The sequence below is a fragment of the Piliocolobus tephrosceles genome, chromosome 17 (genome assembly GCF_002776525.5).
Source record: "Piliocolobus tephrosceles isolate RC106 chromosome 17, ASM277652v3, whole genome shotgun sequence".
Taxonomy (NCBI): domain Eukaryota; kingdom Metazoa; phylum Chordata; class Mammalia; order Primates; family Cercopithecidae; genus Piliocolobus; species Piliocolobus tephrosceles.
The window spans coordinates 56,590,503-56,610,480 of record NC_045450.1 but is presented as its reverse complement, the minus strand read 5'-3'; the positions used below and the strand labels follow the sequence as shown (position 1 = coordinate 56,610,480).

Here is a 19,978-nt window from a genome sequence, read left to right as displayed (position 1 = left end):
ATGGGACTCAAAACTATGCCATTTGCTCTTCCTGGATCTACAGCAGCTTCTAGTCTTTGGACTTGAAAGCAGATACCAGCTCTACAGATTTTGGACTAGCCAATGTGTCCATAATCCCATGAAAGCTATCTCCTATTAGTTCCATTTTTCTGAAGATCACTGACTAATACACTGTTAATCCCAACTCTGTAGTACCATTTCATAGATTTTTTTTTTTTTTTTTTTGGTCAGTGTCTTGCTCTGTTACCCAGGCTGGAGTGTAATGGTGCAAACAAAGTTCACTGCACCCTCAACCTCCTGGGCTCAAGTGATCCTCCTATCTCAGCCTCCTGAGCAGCTGGAACCACAAGTATGTGCCACCATGCCTTGCTAGTTTTCCAAATGTTTGTAGAGAAAAAGTCTCACCATGTTGCCCAGGCTTCCAGATCATTTCTTATTAGACCTCAAAATATTCTCTACTACAGTGAAATAAATCTATTTGTCAACTTCTGACCAATTTGCATAATTCCATTGAAATGCTTTTATTAACTAACTGATATGCATTAGTATACCATCTACATTTGCCTCTCACATATATCTCTCCAGCTAGGATGTTAACTACTTTTAAAACAGGAGTCTCTATTTTCTTTACTTCTTTCTACAATGATAACAGAGATTAACAATGTGAAATATAAAGACTATTAAATATATATACTTTATACCTATCTATACCTTAAATATATACAACGTATATTTATATACATAAGTGTAAATTTATGTATATAATCTACCTCTTGCCTATAGTCTGGTACATGTTTTAATATTAATTTTTGTTTGGTTGGTTTAGGTTTTCCTTAAAAGAATAACATTTTGGGTTAAAATTTGTTTGCCATTTTAAAGTATTCTGCTTCCACTTTCATTTTGCTGTTAGGACACAGAACAAAGTTATAGACAAACTTGAGTCTATATAATTTAAAAGTACAATTGAAAGAATGTTTTAATGTTGGATGAAGTGCATACTTTACTGTATATTTTTCAAACTCAGTTATATTGCTTTGCTAAAAGTAAATAATATCACCAGGATACCATCTGGTAAAAATCTCTCTGTGGATTAAGCCAGAAAAGGAAGTGAATGAATTTTTATATATTGCATAGTTGTGGTTGCAAAACTGCAGTAAAAATATGTTTTCAATGCACTGGTGTAAGTGAGACTTCAGAGTTCAGCTACCTCATGTGATTTGATCCAAAAGGCTTGGAATATTTAAGACCATATCTCATCACCAGGGAAAAGGAGGAGTGTTTTATTTGCTAGCATTCCTATGACTTGGAAGAAAAAAAAAATCTAGGAAATTGAAGTCCATGAACTGGAAAATATGAATTTGGTCTTTCAGAAAGTATTCATTTTAAAAATAATGGGCAGTTACTTAATTATAGGACATAGCATGTCAGAGAAGTCTGAGGCCATGTAAGACAGTTGGATAAGATTTGACAGTGTCATTGTGTGCAGCCTAGCCAATGCAAAATGGTCAAATCAGTTTTTACCTCTTTTTTTTTTTATTTTAAATAATATGTTATCCAAGTCTTGATCTAGTCCAATGACTAGAGGAATAGAAATTCTCCCCACCTCTCTAGGGATTCCATTCCAGAGACTAATAGATTCCACTGTCAGAAAACATTTCCCGGGTTCAGTCTTAAATTTCTGTTACCTAATTTCATCCCATTACTTGACTATAAACTCTTATCCTACCTTTAAAAACGTCTTGACTTCCAAAATGTTTGCATCTTACAAATATTCGTAAAATGTTATCATAACTATACTCAGAGATGAGCAAACAATATACATTTTGTTATTTTAATTTTTTAAGGATTAAAGTCTGAAGGCCATTATACATTTATTTTCCAGTCTGAACACTACTCAATTTGCTTATTTGGGGCATGTGCATGCCCCAAACTTATATTCTCTTTGTGATCTCAGCAGCACCATTTAAATAACTTTTATCTTTGAGCCACATGATGTGAAGCTTTTGCATACACAGACTAAAATCTCATTGACTGATTTTACTGCCACATTGCATTACAAGGCCATATATAATTTGCTACCACTATCATCTCAAAGTCTCTTGGTAATACTGCTTTCCAAGTACTGTATATTCTGCCAATTGAATGGCTGTGTTTCTGATTATTTTTCCCCAGATGTATTAGCTACATTTTTCCAGGTTGAATCACATTTCATTTCCTGCCCATATTTCTAACCACTTTAGGTCCCTTTTATCTGCCCTTACTGGTTTTGTCAACACCATCCAATTTAGCATCATCTGTAAATTTAATTAACATGATGTGTATCCTCTCTTATAAATCACTAATGAAGTTTCTCTACAATGATTTGTTTATTTTTAAAACTCTAATGCTGCTTAATGTTTATAATCTTGCTTATAATGTTTATAATCTTAAGAATCCACCACTTTTTTGCCACTTAATATTTGTTTTATTATTTTAGGAGTGGTGCATGATAGACTAACAACAGAATCATGTTCAGGGTCACTGCTATCCTTTTTTGAATATTAGTGCTAAATTACTTTCATGATTGCTTCTGTACATAACAAAGCTTTTACTGACAATTTTCTACCCTGCTGTGTTTTTTCATAAATATGTTCTATTAATAACATCATAGAAGAACAACATTATGATGTTATTCTCACGTCCATGATGTAAAATGGTCAAAGATCCCATATTCCAAATTCTCTTGTGGAGTGAGTTTTTTAAATTTTAGATTCCAATTTACTGTGACAAGAGTTTGTTATATTAAATGAGTAAAGATAAATTTAGAATGCTTCTATTTTAAGTATTTAGGAAATGGTAAATTGAACCAAGATCAATATGGTCCATATGAACTGAACAAGAGCTATTTTGTTCCTCTTTTATATTTGTAACTGCGATTTCTTTTGAATTTATTGGTAATTTAAAATTCTTTTGGGGTATTAAAACCTACTTTTAATTTCATTTTCATAAGGAAATACATTAGACCTCCAAAAGTATGTTTTGAAACACAATACTAGAAATAACATACATGTATCCACCACCTAGGTTAGGAAAATGCCACCACCACCACCACCAGTACACCTTATCAGCTATGGAATACATTTTTCCAATTGCTTACCTCTTCTCTCCCTTAGGAGCATCTGATGCTATTAACTTTATAAAAATAATTTACTTTGTTTTGTTTATATATCTACATATGTATCCCTATAGGTAAGATGCATTTTTAAAAAATTGAATATCTCAGACATTTCAGTTATCAATTTCCATCTTATACTAATTTACTTTTTGTAAGTATTTCTCTTTTCCTACATGGATATCTTGCTATGTCTTCAATAATCTTGGAAAAAAGAATACATTCTTTTTTCTTCAATTTTTTCTTTACCTAAATCCCAGTGTTAGTTTTACATACCACAGACTTCTCTTTTTCCCATTAATCCAATCTCTTAACTTACATATTTTGGGACAGTTTCTTGTACTCATTTATTGGTGTATACATATTTATAAATTGCTTATTATGGCCCAATTATGGCATATAGATCTGATTTTACATACTTAAGTCGGTAGGCATAACTTGCTTTTTCAGCCAATTCTTATATCTTATTATATTTGTTAAGAAATTAGAAAATTCTTGTGGGTACCTATGACATATATACACATACATATGTATGTATATGTACATACCTATGACATATGTATATATATGTCATAGTTACTCATGGTTTTCATCCATGGTTCCTGGCTCATAACTCTCATATATATGTATATACATATATATCTCATATACATATAAGAGTTATGAGTACATATATATACACACCTATGATGTATATATAGACATGTCAAGGAGAATAACAAGGAGTAACTTGCTTTTTCAGCTAATTCTTATATCTCATTATTTCTAATTTTATCTAATAATTCCTAATTTTATCTAATAATTTCTATTATTAGAAATTATTTCTAATTTCTAAGAAATCAGAAAATTCTTGTGGGTACTCATGACTATATATACATACCTACATACATTAATATACATACATATATATACATACCTATGACATATGGATATATACATCATAGGTACCCATGGTTTTCATCCATGGTTCCTGGCTCATAACTCTCATAGCCCTTGTTTGTCTTTCATTATAATGTTGGGGCATTTCAGGCCTCAGGAGCAGGCTTCAGGAGCAAGCCTCAGGAAAGAGAATCTCTCTCCCCGGCCTTCTCCTGTCCTCCCTTTACCTGCCCAAGGCAGAACTCTCATCTGATTGTGGGTCAAAAGACCCTCATTCCAGAGAAGGTCCTGCCCCATACTCTGGAGGAAGAAATGCTGCACAGAGAAGCCAAGAAGAATCTAAACAGGCATTGGTAGGTTTCCCCATTCAGCCTATTAATATGAGATTGTACCCTTTTTGTTCAATCACATTTCATGCCTATGATTCTTCATTAAAAACCCAAGAAGTACTATCACATTTGGGATTAAGGAAAACAAAACCAAACCAAGAAGACTGGGTTCAAAGAGCTTCCAGATAACTAAACACGTGGAGGTTCCTAGATTATGGTATGCCCAGAGAGTGCATGGAAGTTCCAAGCCCTTTCCCCCATTTCCTGCCCTGCACATCACTTCATGTGTGTTCTTCATAATATCCTTTATAATAAACAAATAAACTAAAGTAAGCATTTCCCTGGGTTCTGTGAGCCGCTTGGTCAGAAGCTCCAGAGGCTTGGACTTGCCACTGGTGTGGGGAGGAGGCTCAGTTTTGGGGACTGAACCCTCAATCCATGGGATCTGATGCTATCTCTAGGTAGATCATGCTGGAATTTAATTAGCAGACATTCAGCTGGTGTCTGCTGCTTGGTGTGTGGAAAAAAACTCCCTCACCTTTGGTCACAGAAGACTTCTGTGTCGATGAATGCTGTGGTGGTATGAAAGCAGAGGAAAAACATGCTTAGAGAGTTTTCCCCAAACAGTACCTAAATATAAGACCTATATTTATTCCCTCAAAAATTTAAACTTCTATTATTTTTTAAAATTATTATTTATTTATTTTTTGAGACGGAGTCTCTCTCTGTTACCTGGGGGGAGTACCGTGGCGGGATCTCAGCTCATTGCAACCTCCACCTCCAGGGTTCAAGCAATTCTTCTGCCTTAGCCTCCCAAGTAGCTGGGGCTACAGGTGTGCGCCACCACACCCAGCTAATTTTTGTATTTTTAGTAGAGACAGGGCTTCACCATGTTGGCCAGATGGTCTCGATTTCTTGACCTTGTGATCTGCTCCCCTCAGCCTCCCAAAGCCCTGGGATTAAAGGTGTGAGCTACCATGCCCAGCCTAAACTTCTATTTTTAAATATCAAATTATTCCTATCATAATTTTTTATTCCATTTTAATTTCCATTTCTCGTCTCCATATCCATAACAACTTTAATGTATTTCCATTTACTAAACAAAAACTCAACTTTCATCCTTATATAGTACTGATATCACATAGTAGAAAGCTGACAAGCTGAGGGTTTTTTCATATTTTACCAGTTATCTTGTTCATACTTTTAAAATTACACTCAATTATTTAGAGAAAGATGTTCATCTCCATGTGGTTTATGATAGAAACAAAGGGAAACAATCAAAATGTCTAATAATTGGAGATCTAGCTAAATAAAATATAGTACAATCCTACAATAGAATATTAGGAACCTAATTAAAATTGGCCATTACCAGTTTTAGCCTATCAATGAGAGTCTCTTCACCTAGTAATATCTGAGATGTAAAAGCAAATGTCTAGGGTGGTCCACAACAGTTGAGGGAAAAATATGGGGTTACAAAAGCCAAGTCATTACATCTCAAGAGGGACAATTTTGTGGCACCATTCACTCCTCAGAGCTCCCTGGGGGATCAAGCTGAGATTAGGCTTTTGAAACTTCATCTTTGCCTAGCTTCTATCCTTGCTCTTTTTCCTTCTTTTCTCATTTTCTTTTGGAGCACTCAATAAATCACTGCACAAGAATCTCTTTCTTGAGATCTGCTTCTAAGGGGACCCACTGACCCAAAGAATCAGTTACAGAAGTGATCCTAGAAAGCAGGCTCCTAGACGGAGATTCTGGATCACTCACTGACTGGCTGGCTGTCAAGGAGGACCCCAAAACTAGTGGTGTTTTTGGCATTCTGTAGCAGTAATGCAACTGCTAAAACTTGAACAGGGATGGAATACATGTAGAAAATAATGCATTGGCTTGTGCCATACTTTCAGATTTAACAGGAATGAGTTAAGTGGTAAGTATGTAAGTATTGATACAGGAGTTGAAAAGAAATTACTTAGGCAGATGGTGAGGGTATGTTAGTCCTCGGTAAGGTTTTCCTTTTAATGAAAAGCAGCCCCAAAATCATTTTCTTTTCTAACAAAGAGCAACCTGTAAAATTAAGCCGCAGACATAAACAAGCAAGCTGAAAGCTTGCACAGGTGAATGCCAGCAGTTGTGCCTACAGGAATATACTACCTGGGACGAGACATGTTCAGTATGGTGGCTCCGTCTTCTCTTTTTGCCAGCCATGTGTACAGTAAGAAGCAGGCAAGATGGAGCTGGCCAAGTGGAAAGTCCATTTGCATAAGATTAGGGTGGGGCAACCAGCCTTCCCCACTGCTATATAAACATCACACCTAGTCAAACCCATTTGTGAGCTCTACCTAAATCAGATGCTGCCTCCTCAAGCCTGCCTATAAAATCTGCTGCAGTCCTCCACTTTACCTTTTTCAGATGCCTCTCTCTTGCAAGAGAGAGCGAGCTTCTCTCCTCCCTTCTTTCTTCTGCCTATTTAACTTTCTACTCCTTAAACCACCCACGTGTCCTTGTTCTTAATCCTCTTGGCGTGAGACAACGAACCCCTAGTATTTACCCGATAACAATGCCACTTCAGTATCACAGAACTGAATGGCTGTTATCGAGCACTAGTGATACTATGAATAAAGGAAAGGATGATTAATTACCAATTCAAAACAATGTGTGAAATTCTCTCTCTTTTTTTTTTTTTTTGAGATGCCGTCTCGCTCTGTTTCCCAGGCTGGAGTGCAGTGGCATGATCTCGGTTCACTGCAAGCTCTGCTTCCCGGGTTCACACCATTCTCTTGCCTCAGCCTCCCGAGTAGCTGGGACTACAGGTGCCCGCTACCACGCCCGGCTAATTTTTTGTATTTTTAGTAGAGACGGGGTTTCACTGTGTTAGTCAGGATGGTCTTGATCTCCTGACTTCATGATCTGCCTGTCTTGGCCTCCTAAAGAACTGGGATTACAGGCATGAGCCACTGCACCCAGCCAATGATGTGTGAAATTCTGAGATCTTCATTTCTAAATTGTTTCATAGTAAATTAAATAATAATTTTAAAAAGCCTCAAAAAGACATAGGAGTATGCGATAATAAAGAGTCTTAACCCAAGCCTGTCTCACAGCAAGTTTACTGTGTTAAGAGACTAACCCAGATATTATTTTCCCTGTTCCTAAACAAAAACTCAGAATGTTTCTGTGCAGTATTAAAAAAAAGGGGGGGGGGGGTGGCTGGCAGATGGCCGAACAGGAACAGCTCTGGTCTGCAGTTCCCAGCGAGATCAATGTAGAAGGCAGGTGATTTCTGCATTTCCAACTGGGGTACCCAGCTCATCTCACTGGGACTGGTTAGACACTGGGTGCTGCCCAAGGAGGGTGAGCCGAAACAGGGTAGGGTGTGGCCTCATTCGGGAAGCACAAGGGGTTGGGGAACTCCCTCGCCTAGCCAAGGGAAGCTGTGAGGGGCTGTGCTGTGAGGAAGAGTGCATTCTGGCCCAGATACTATGCTTTTCCCACAGTCTTCACAACCCACAGAGCAAGAGATTCCCTCAGGTACCTACGCCACCAGGGCCCTGGGTTTCAAGCACAAAACTGGGCGACCATTTGGGCAGACACCGAGCTAGCTGCAGGAGTTTTTTTCATACCCCAGTGGTGACTGGAATGCCAGTGAGACACAATCGTTCACTCCTCTAGAAAGGGGGCTGAAGCCAGGGAGCCAAGTGGTCTAGCTCAGTGGATCCCAATCCCATGGAGCCCAGCAAGCTAAGATCCACTGGCTTGAAATTCTCGCTGGCAGTACAGCAGTCTGAAATCAACCTGGGACACTCAAGCTTGGTGGGGAGAGGGGCAACCGCCATTTCTGAGGCTTGAGTAGCCCGTTTTCCCTTCACAGTGTAAACAATGCCCCAGGAAGTTCGGACTGGGCAGAGCCCACCACCACCACAAAGCCACTGTAGCCAGACTGCCTCTCTAGATTCCTCCTCTCTGGGCAGGGCATCTCTGAAAGAAAGGCAGCAGCCCCAGTCAGGGGTGGGAAGGGGTGGCTGTGGGCACAACTTCAGCAGACTTAAACGTTCCTGCCTGCCACTGAAGACAGCAGTGGACCTTCAAGCACAGTGCTCAAGCTCTGCTAAGGGACAGACTGTCTCCTAAAGTGGGTCCCTGACTCCCATGCCTCCTGACTAGGAGATACCTCCCAGCAGGGGTCAACAGACACCTCATACAGGAGACCTCTGGCTAGCATCTAGTGGGTGCCCCTCTGGGAGGAAACTTCCAGAGGAAGGAACAGGCAGCAATCTTTGCTGTTCTACAGCCTCCACTGATGATACCAAGGCAAACAGGGTCTAGAGTGGACCTCCAGTAAACTCCAGCAGACCTGCAGCAGAGGGGTCTGACTATTAGAAGAAAAACTAACAAACAGAAAGGAATGGCACCAACATCAACAAAAAGGACATCCACACAGAAACCTCATCTGAAGGTCATCAACATCAAAGATCAAACGTAGATAAATCCATGAAGATGAGGAAAAACCAGCGCAAAAAGGCTGAAAATTCCAAAAACCAGAACACCTCTTCTCCTCCAAAAGATCACAACTCCTCGCCAGCAAGGGAACAAAACTGGATGGAGAACGAGTTTGAGAATTTGACAGAAGTAGGATTCAGGAGGTGGGTAATAACAAACTCCTCCAAGCTAAAGGAGTGTGTTCTAACCCAAGGCAAGGAAGCTAAGAGCCTTGAAAAAAGGTTACAGGAATTGCTAACTAGAATAAGCAGTTTAGAGAAGAACATAAATGACCTGATGGAGCTGAAAAACACAGCATGAGAACTTCATGAAGCATATACAAGTATGAATAGCCAAATCAATCAAGTGGAAGAAAGAATATCAGAGATTGAAGATCAACTTAATGAAATAAAGTGTGAAGACAAGATTAGAGAACAAAAATGAAAAGGAACGGACAAAACCTCCAAGAAATATGGGACTATGTGAAAAGACCAAATCTACGTTTGATTGGTGTACCTGAAAGTAATGGGGAGAACGGAACCAAACTGGAAAACACTCTTCAGGATATTATCCAGGAGAACTTCCCCAACCTAGAAAGGCCAATATTCAAATTCAGGAAAAATAGAGAACACCATAAAGATACTCCTTGAGAAGAGCAATCCCAAGACACATAATCGTCAGATTTACCAAGGTTGAAATGAAGGAAAAAATGTGGGCAGCCAGAGAGAAAGGTTGGGTTACCCACAAGGGAAGCCAATCAGACTAACAGCAGATCTCACAGAAGAAACCCTACAAACCAGAGGAGAGTGGAGGCCAATATTCAATATTCTTAAGGAAAAGAATTTTCAACCCAGAATTTCATATCTGGCCAAACTAAGCTTCATAAGTGAAAGAGAAATAAGATCCTTTACAGACAAGCAAATGCTGAGAGGTTTTGTCACCACCAGGCCTGCCTTACGAGAGCTCTGGAAGGAAACACTAAATATGTAAAGGAAAAATTGGTACCAGCCACTGCAAAAACATACCAAATTGTAAAGACCATAGACACTATAAAGAAACTGCATCAACTAACGGGCTAAATAACCAGCTAGCATCATCATGACAGGATCAAATTCACACATAACAATATTAACCTTAAGTGTAAGTGGGCTAAATGCCCCAATTAAAAAACACAGACTGGCAAATTGGAAAAAGAGTCAAGACCCATCATTGTGCCATATCCAGAACACCCGTTGCACGTGCAAGACACACATAGGTTCAAAATAAAGGAATGCAGGAATATTTACCAAGCAAATGGAAAGCAAAAAAAAGCAGGGGTTGCAATCCTAGTCTCTGATAAACAGACTTTAAACCAACGAAGATCAAAAAGGACAAACAAGGGCATTACATAATGGTAAAGGAATCAATGCAACAAGAAGAGCTAACTATCCTAAATATATATGCATCCAATATAGGAGTACCCAGATTCATCAAGCAAGTTCTTAAGAGACCTACAAAGAGACTTAGACTCCCACATACTAATATTGGGAGACTTTAATACCCCACTGTCAATATTAGACAGATCAACCAGACAGAAAATTAACAAGGATATTCAGGACATGAACTCAGCTCTGGACCAAGCAGACCTAACAGACATCTACAGAACTCTCCACCCCAAATCAACAGAATATACATTTTTCTCAGCACCACTTCACATTTACTGTAAAATTTACCACATAATTGGAACACTCCTCAGCAAATGCAAAAGAACGGAAATCATAAAAAACAATCTCTCAGACCACAGTGCAATGAAATTAGAACTCAGGATTAAGAAAGTTACTCAAAACTGCACAACTACATGGAAACTGAACAAACTGCTCCTGAACGACTACTGAGTAAATAATGAAATGAAGGCAGAAATAAATAAGTTATTTGAAACCAATGAGAACAAAGGCACAATGTACAAAATCTCTAGGATACAGCTAAAGCAGTGTCAAGAGGGAAATTTATAGCACTAAATGCCCACAGGAGAAAGCAGCAAAGGTCTAAAATCAACACCCTAACATCAAAATTAAAAGAACTAGAGAAGCAACAGCAAACACATTCAAAAGCTGAGGACAAGAAATAACTAATATCAGAGCAGAATTGAAGGAGATAGAGACACAAAAACCCCTTCAAAAAAATCAATGAATCCAGGAGCTGGTTTTTTGAAAAGATTAACAAAATAGACCGCTAGCCAGACTAATAAAGAAGAAAAGAGAGAAAAATCAAATAGACACAATAAAAAATGATAAAGGGGATATCACTACCAATCCCACAGAAATACAAACTACCATCAGAGAATACTAGAAACACCTCTATGCAAATAAACTAGAAAATCTAGAAGAAATGGATAAATTCTTGGACACATACACCCTCCCAAGTATAAACCAGGAAGAAGTTGAATCCGTGAATAGACCAACAACAAGTTCTGAAATCGAGGCAGAAATTAATAGCCTACCAACTAAAAAATGCCCAGGACCAGATGGATTCACAGCCAAATTCTACCAGAGGTACAAAGAAGAGCTGGTACCATTCCTTCTGAAACTATTCCAAACAATAGAAAAAGAAGGACTCCTAACTCATTTTATGAGGCCAGCATCATCCTGATTCCAAAACCTGACAGAGACAAAATAAAAAAAGAGAATTTCAAGCCAATATCCCTGACGAACATCGATGCAAAAATCCTTAATAAAATACTGGCAAACAGTCCAGCAGCACATCAAAAAGCTTATTCACCATGATCAAGTCAGCTTTATCCTTGGGATGATACAAGGCCAGTTCAACATATACAAATCAATAAACGTAATCCATACATAAACAGAACCAATGGCAAAAACCACATGATTATCTCAATGTATGCAGAAAAGGCCTTCAATAAAATTCAACACCCCTTCATGCTAAAAACTCTCAATAAAATAGGTTATTGATGGAACATATCTCAAAGTAATAAGAGCTATTTATGACAAACCCACAGCCAATATCATACTGAATGGGCAAAAACTGGAAGCATTCCCTTTGAAAACCGGCACAAGACAGGGATGCCCTCTCTCACCACTCCTATTCAACATAGTATTGGAAGTTCTGACCAGGGCAATCAGGCAAGAGAAAGATATAAAGGGTATTCACATAGGAACAGAGGAAGGCAAATTGTCTCTGTTTGCAGACGACATGATTGTATATTTAGAAAATCCCATTGTCTCAGCCCAAAATCTCCTTAAGCTGATAAGCAACTTCAGCAAAGTCTCAGGATACAAAATCAATGTGCAAAAGTCACAAACATTCCTATACACCAATAATAGAGAGACAAATCATGCGTGAACTCCCATTCGCAACTGCTACAAAGAGAATAAAATACCTAGGAATACAACTTACAAGGGATGTGAAGGACCTCTTCAAGAAGAACTACAAACCTCTGCTCAAGTAAATAAGAAAGGACACAAACAAATGGAAAAACATTCCATGCTCATGGATAGGAAGAATCAATATTGTGAAAATGGCCACACTGCCCAAAGTAATTTATAGATTAAATGCTATTCCCATCAAGCTACCACTGACTTTCTTCACAAAATTAGAAAAAAACTACTTTAAATTTCATATGGAACCAAAAAAGAGCCCGTACAGCCAAGACAATCCTAAGCAAAAAGAACAAAGCTGGAGGCATGCTACCTGACTTTAAACTATACAATAAGGCTACAGTAACCAAAACAGCATGGTAAACCAAAACAGATATATAACACCAATGGAGCAGAACAGAGGCCTCAGAAATAATGCCATACATCTACAACCATCTGATCTTTGACAAACCTGATTAAAAACAAGCAATGGGGAAATGATTCCCTATTTAATAAATGGTGTTGGGAAAACTGGCTAGCCACATGCAGAAAACAGAAACTGGACCCCTTCCTTACACTTTTTACAAAAATTAACTCAAGATGGATTAAAGACTTAAATGTAAGACCTAAAACTATAAAACCCTAGAAGAAAACCTAGGCAATACTATTCAGGACATAGGCATGGGCAAAGACTTCATGACTAAAACACTAAAAGCAATGGCAACAAAACCCAGAATTGACAAACGGGATCTAATTAAACTAAAGAGCTTTTGCACAGCAAAAGAAACTATCAACAGAGTGAATAGGCAACCTAAAGAATGGGAGAAAATTTTTGCAGTCTATCCATCTCACAAAGGGCTAATATCCAGAATCTACAAAGAACTTAAACAAATGTACAAGAAAAAAACAACCCCATCAAAAAGTGGGCAAAGGATATGAACAGACACTTCTCAAAAGAGGACATTTATGTGGCCAACAAGCATATGAAAAAAAGCTCATCATCATTGATCATTAGAGAACTGCAAATCAAAACCAAAATGAGATACCATCTCATGCCACTTAGAATGACGATCATTAAAAAGTCAGAAACAACAGATGCTGGAGTAGATGTAGAGAAATAGGAATGTTTTTACACTGTTGGTGGGAGTGTAAATTAGTTCAACCATTGTGGAAGACAGTGTGGTGATTCCTCAAGGATCTACAGCCAGAAATACCATTTGACCCAGCCATCCCATTACTGGGTATATACCCAAAGGATTATAAATCATTCTACTATAAAGACACGTGCACACTATGTTTATTGCAGCACTGTTCACAATAGCAAAGACTTAGAACCAACCCAAATGCCCATCAATGATAGACTGGATAAAGAAAATGTGGCACATATACATCATGGAATACTATGCAGCCATAAGGATGAGTTCATGTCCTTTGCAGGGACATGGATGAAGCTGGAAAGCATCATTCTCAGCAAACTAACACAGGCACAGAAAACCAAACACCGCATGTTCTCACTCATAAGTGGGAGTTGAACAATGAGAACATATGGACACAGCAAGGGGAACGTCACACACCAGGGCCTGTCGGCGGGTGGGGGGCTAGGAGAGGGATAGTATTAGTAGAAATACCTAATGTAGATGACGAATTGATGGGTGCAGCAAACCACCATGGTACATGTATACCTGTGTAACAAACCTGCATATTCTGTACATATATCCCAAAGCTTAAAGTATAATAAAAAATAAAAAACAAAACCAGAATGGACATAGTAGCAGTTGGTAGAACCCTTACCTTAGTGTCCTGACCTGTGGAGTCAAAGCAAATATAATTAATTAGTAAAGTTCCTAAAAATGCCCCAACCATTACCAAGATAGTAAGTAAAAAATAGCATTGTATCCCTAAAGGATATGCAGAGATCACACATACCTTCAGAAATGTAAAGTATATAGGATTAACGGTTAATTTTATATGTTAACTTGCCTGGGCCACGATGCCTAGATATTTCATCAAACACTATTCAGGATGTTTCTGAGAGAGTTACTGAATGAGGTTACATTCAAATTTGTGAGCTCTGAGTAATGTAGATTGCCCTCCATCATGTGGGCGGGCCTTATCCAATCAGGAGAAGGCCTGAAGAGAACAAAAACTTGATTTCCCTGGAGCAAGAGGGAATTCTCTCTCCTACTGCTTTCAGATCTCATTTGCACATCAGTTCTTCCTGGGTCTACAGCTGACTCCCTTTGCAACTCTTTCCTGTATCTCCAGCCTGCTGGGCTCCTCAATCAGATTTTGGACTGGCCCAGCCTCCACAATCACAGGAGCTAATTCCTTAAAATAAATCTTTTTATATATGCACATCTTATTGGTTTTGTTTCTTTGGAGAATTGTGAATAATATAGGCAGGTAGTCCTCATCTCATCCCCATTTAATCCACAGGTCAGATTTCTATAAAAACTGGATGAATTATGGCAGAAAACAATGAACTACTATAAGTTTAGCCAAAAAGTAATTCTGAATGTAGCTGTTGTGCCAGATGTGGTATTTAGAAAAGAAACCATAATTAGTAAATTAACACGGCCTTTGGTACATACTGTGTATCTACTGATTTGGAGATTGCATTTTTTCAATATCTATTCACAAGAAAGGAGAATCAGAGGAAGGATGCATTGAAAAAACAATATAACTTAATATATATAGAAAAAATAATATACAGTGGAATTGTCAAAGCTTTATCTGTACAGGCCAGATAGTAAACATTTTAAGCTTGGTGAGCCAAGAGGCAAAATGGAGGATATGATAAAAGCACTTATTTGTATTATCCAAAAAATGCACATTTCCCAAACTTTTTATTGATGAAGTTCAAAACATATTAATAATATTTTAGTACAATTTTTTGAAAATACAAGTCTCCTAATACGAACAGAATCCTTTTTGTGTGGAGATAACATTTTGCTAAAATGGGGGTACAAAGTTAGTGTTCCCAATTATTAAAATTAATTGTAACATACAACTGTTAAAGCTAATCTGTAATGGGATTTTACACATTTAATCTTTGAAAATGTCTTTAACAAAGATGATACATATTACCAAATACTGGTATCAGTCACGAGCATATGATATTAATTGAGCATATTCATCAATTGGAAGACATTCATAGAATTAGATTCTTTTCTTGATAATTGCAGTTTAACATTTCATTACATTGTATATTAATCACTTCCAATTGACAGTTAGGTGGAAGCTCCTCAATCACAAAGTTAAATGGATTTTAAACATGGAAATTTCCTTTGCACTTGAATCGAGGTCCAAAAACTCTTGCTGGAGCTGGAATTGCTTGGAAAATATATTCACTCCAAATTCATATGAGAATGACAGATCCCACTTCTTGTTCTGATTCAAACAATGTGAGTTAACATTGAAATGACTCTACTGCAGCACATAACTGTGATTTGCTATTGAATTAATTAAAATAACTATTAAGTCTGTAGCAAAAAATAAATTTCAGAGTCATTCATTTTCCGACATATTGTTGAGAGAGATTCTTCTTACTTAGAAAAGTTTCAGTCTTGGCACTGAGCTCAAAAATTCAAAATAAAACTTTACAATTACAAAGGCATTGAACTTTTGTGTGGTAAATAAATTCAGGATAGTCGGCTTCTCTTTTGGACAAAAATTCACAGAACAAATGATGTTTAAGTTGGCATAAGCACTGAAGTTCACTGTTAACACTACTGGTTCAATAACACACAAAAAAGAGATTCAAATATTTTCCACAAAGTACCTGCTGATAAATAATACAATGAATAACTATGGCTTAAACATGGCTTTTATAAATTTGTCCAACTAAGTCTTTTTCTGCTCCACATATATCTTTACCACTAACAGTTATAATACATCTTAGGAGATTCCACTTCAGGTTATACTATTTTAATGTTTTTCATACATTTTGCCTGTAGTTGTCTCAAAGAGACTATTTAAGAGTCAAGGAACTCATGTGTCTTTTTCTTTTTGCCTTGTTTTATAACTGACCATTGGTGGTGTTTCCAGTGTCCTCAATTTTCCTTATGGAAAGGCTAACAATCTTTTAAATGTTAGTTTTCTCAGGATATATATCTTCAGCTACTACAACCAAACACAATTTAATTAATTCACTATCAGTAAATGATTTTCCTTGCTTGGCTAACAAAAGCACCACTCAGGAACTTACTTTGGTGCATCCTCATTTACATTTTCTTGTTTTGTTTTGTTTTGAGACAAGGTCTCACTCTGTCACCCAGGCTGGAGTGCAGTGGCTCAATATCACCTCACTGCAACCTCCACCTCCTGGGTTCAAGAGATCCTCCCACCTCAGTCTCTCAAGTAGCTGGGATTACAAGCACATGCCACCATGCCCAGGTAACTTATTTTTTTGTATTTTTTGTAGAGATGGGGTTTTGCCATGTTGGCCAGGCTGGTCTCAAACTCCTAGACTCAAGTGATCCACCTGTGTCAGCCCCTCAAAGTGCTGGGATTACAGGTGTGAGCCACTACACCCAGCCCATTTGTGTGTCTGTGTATGTGACTAAATTATGCTTCATGAGATATCCCATCTGAAGTTTTCTACCTTTTTTGACCATTGCTTTCTGATAAGTTGAAAACACTGTGCTGAGAGCTTACTCTGGTAAAGTTCACATATATTATTTTAGCATAGCTATAATGTCACCACATAATAAGTACAATACTTTGACATCTAATTCAATAAAAATTATCCACATTCCATTGTGTCTTAAAAGTGTAACACTCAAATCCACTTTCTCTTTTCTTGATTTAACATAATGCATATTCACTGGTAATTTTTTAAAACACATGACAATGGTATGTGTGACTCTTGATCTGTTATTAAGTTATGACTACATCACTGAGACTTGTAGTGTGCTGTGGAAGAGTGCAAATTGAGAAGAATGTCAACACAGTCTCCATCACAACTACTTTGCCCATTGTAGTGAAAAAACCACGATAGACAATATGTAAACAAATGGGCATGAATGTGTTCTAATAAAATTTTATTTACGGACACTTAAATTTTACAAAATTTTCACATACCAGAAAATACTATTCTCACTTTTTCAAACATTTAGAATGTTTTCTAAAAAATTGTTAGCTCAAGGGCTGCATAAAAAGAGGTCACAGGCCAGTCTATTTGACATATACTGTCATGGTCCTGCTCCCAAGACTATGTTAATTCTGCCATCACAATACAGTCAAAAGGGACCTGAACAATCTGAACATTTCAAGTAACATGATATTGGTCCACTATGTTGATGGCATCATATTCATCAAACCTGATTCACCAGAAATACCAAATATCCTGGATACTTAGCAGAAAAAAAAAATGTACTCCAGCAGCAAGAGACCAAACACAAAGAGAGAGAGAATCCTGCCCCAATGATAAAGGTTTCAGGGGTCCAGTAGGATAGAATATGCTGGGTCTCTTCTCCAAATTAGAAAAGTGTATTGCACTTTGTACCTCCAACACTAATGAAAATGTGTAAAACGTGGTAAACTTCTTCAGAACAGATGCGGTATTTGAGAATACTGCTCAGACCCACTATCAGTGGATGTGGAAGGTTGCCTCTTGACGGGGGCACAGAGCATAAAGAGCTCCACATCAGGTTGAGGTTATTAGATAACAGTTGTGTTACTTTGGCAATATGATTTGCCAGATCCCATACACTGGAGGTTCCAAAACCAGTCAAAGCCATTAAAATAAAAGAAAACTACAGGCCAATACCTCTCATAAGCATACACATAAAAATCCTCAGCCAGGAACAGTGGCTCACGCTTCTATTCCTAGCACTTTGGGAGGCCGAGGCGGGAGGATCGCGAGGTCAGGAGATCGAGATCATCCTGGCTAACATGGTGAAACCCTGTCTCTACTAAAAATACAAAAAATTAGCCAGGTGTTGGCGGGCCACGGTAGTCCCAGCCACACAGGAGGCTGGGGCAGGAGAATGGCGAGAAACCAGGAGGTGGAGCTTGCAGCACCACTGTACTCTAGCCTGGGTAACAGAGCAAGACTCCGTCTCAAAAAACAAAACCAAACAAACAAACAAAAATCCTCAACAAAATATTAGCAAGTCATATCCAGAAATATATAAAAGGAATAATAAACATGACCAAGTGGGTTTAATTAGGGAATGCAAGGCTAGTTTGTTATTTAAAAATCAATCAATATAATCATCAGTCTACCAACAGTCTAAAGAAAAAAATCCACATGATCATACCAATTGATGCAGAAAAGCATTTGACAAAACACAGGTTATTTCCATAATAAAAAGTCAGTAAAAACAAAGGACAGAAACAAACAAAACACTAGAACTAATAAGTGAGCAAACATAATCACTGGATACAGGTCAACACAAAATAAAATTTATTTTATGTCTGTACACTGGTAATATACAATTGGAAACTGAAATTAAAAACATAACACCATTTAGAGGCTAAGGCAGGAGGATCACTTAAGGCCAGAAGTTCAAGATAAGTCTGGGCAATACAGCAAGACTCTATCTCTACAAAAAATTAAAAAATTAGCCAGGCATGGTGGTCTGCAGCTGTAGTCCTAGCTTGCTTAGAAGGCTGAGGTGGGGAGATCACTTGAACCCAGGAGTTTGAGGCTGCAGTAGGCTATGATCTCACCATTGTACTTCAGCCTGGGTGACAGAGTGAGAACTTGTCTCTAAAATTATGATGACAATAATAAAAATAATAATGCCATTTAAATAGTTATTTTAAAATATACAGGTATTACTGTAGCCAAACAGGTACTAATATGTATGTTGAAGACTAAAAAGTACTCATGAAAAAAATCAAAGACCTAAACAGAGACATACCATGTTCATAAAATGTACATGACTCAACTTAGTAAAGATGACAATTCTAAAATTGATCTGTAGGTTTAAACAAACAAATGACCACATATTATATAATCACATTTATATGAAATGTCCAGAATAAGCAAATCCACAGAGATAGAAAGTAACTTAGTAATTGCCTATGGATAGAGGGTGGCAGGGGGTTGAGGTGAATATGGGTAGGGTGTTTCTTTTTGGAGGTAATGAAAATGTTCTAAAATTGATTGTAGTGATTGCTGCACAACTCTGTGAATACACTAAATACCATTACATTTTATACTCTAAATGGGTGAATTGAATGATTTGTGAATTATATCTCAATAAAGCAGTTACAAAAAAACCCCATCAACCACTATCCATTACGTAGTTTAAAAAACCAGAAAAGCACATTTTAAAACTATATAACATTTGACTCAATACTGTCACTTTGAGAAAACCAAAAAAATCAGAGATATGTAAGTAATGTTTATCTATAGAAAAACTTTTACTAAATTATCTCAGGAAAAATTAGAAATAACCTATAATTCCAGTTATATGACTGTTCCAATAAATCGTGATACATTTGCATGATGAGTGTTTTAATTTTTAAGAGTTGTATAGTTCAGAAAAATGTCATGTGAAATAAACTTTACTGAAAAAAATTCCAGGTATGAAAGTATGAAATGCATAATGTATTTTTAAATTTTTATTTATCTATTTGTTACTTAGTCTCATTTTGTTGCCAGGCTGGAGTGCAGTGGTGTGATCTTGGCTCACTGCAACCTCCACCTCCTGGGTCCAGATGATTCTCCCACCTCAGCGTCCCAAGTAGTTGGGATTAAAGGTGTGTGCCACCACACCTGGCTAAGTTTTGTATTTTTAGTACAGATGGAGTTTCACCATGTTAGCTAGGCTGCTCTCTTAACT

The 19,978-nt window shown here is 37.6% G+C and overlaps 1 long non-coding RNA gene across 1 annotated transcript in view; it reads right to left on the bottom strand.

Annotated features, from left to right (window-relative positions):
• The window catches only part of LOC116418513, a 225,584-nt gene that overhangs the window by 107,122 nt on the left and 98,484 nt on the right, over positions 1–19,978 (bottom strand). The window contains exon 2 of the long non-coding RNA XR_004228574.1: positions 4,898–4,931. This is a non-coding gene — a long non-coding RNA (uncharacterized LOC116418513). The remainder of the gene's footprint in view (positions 1–4,897; positions 4,932–19,978) is intronic.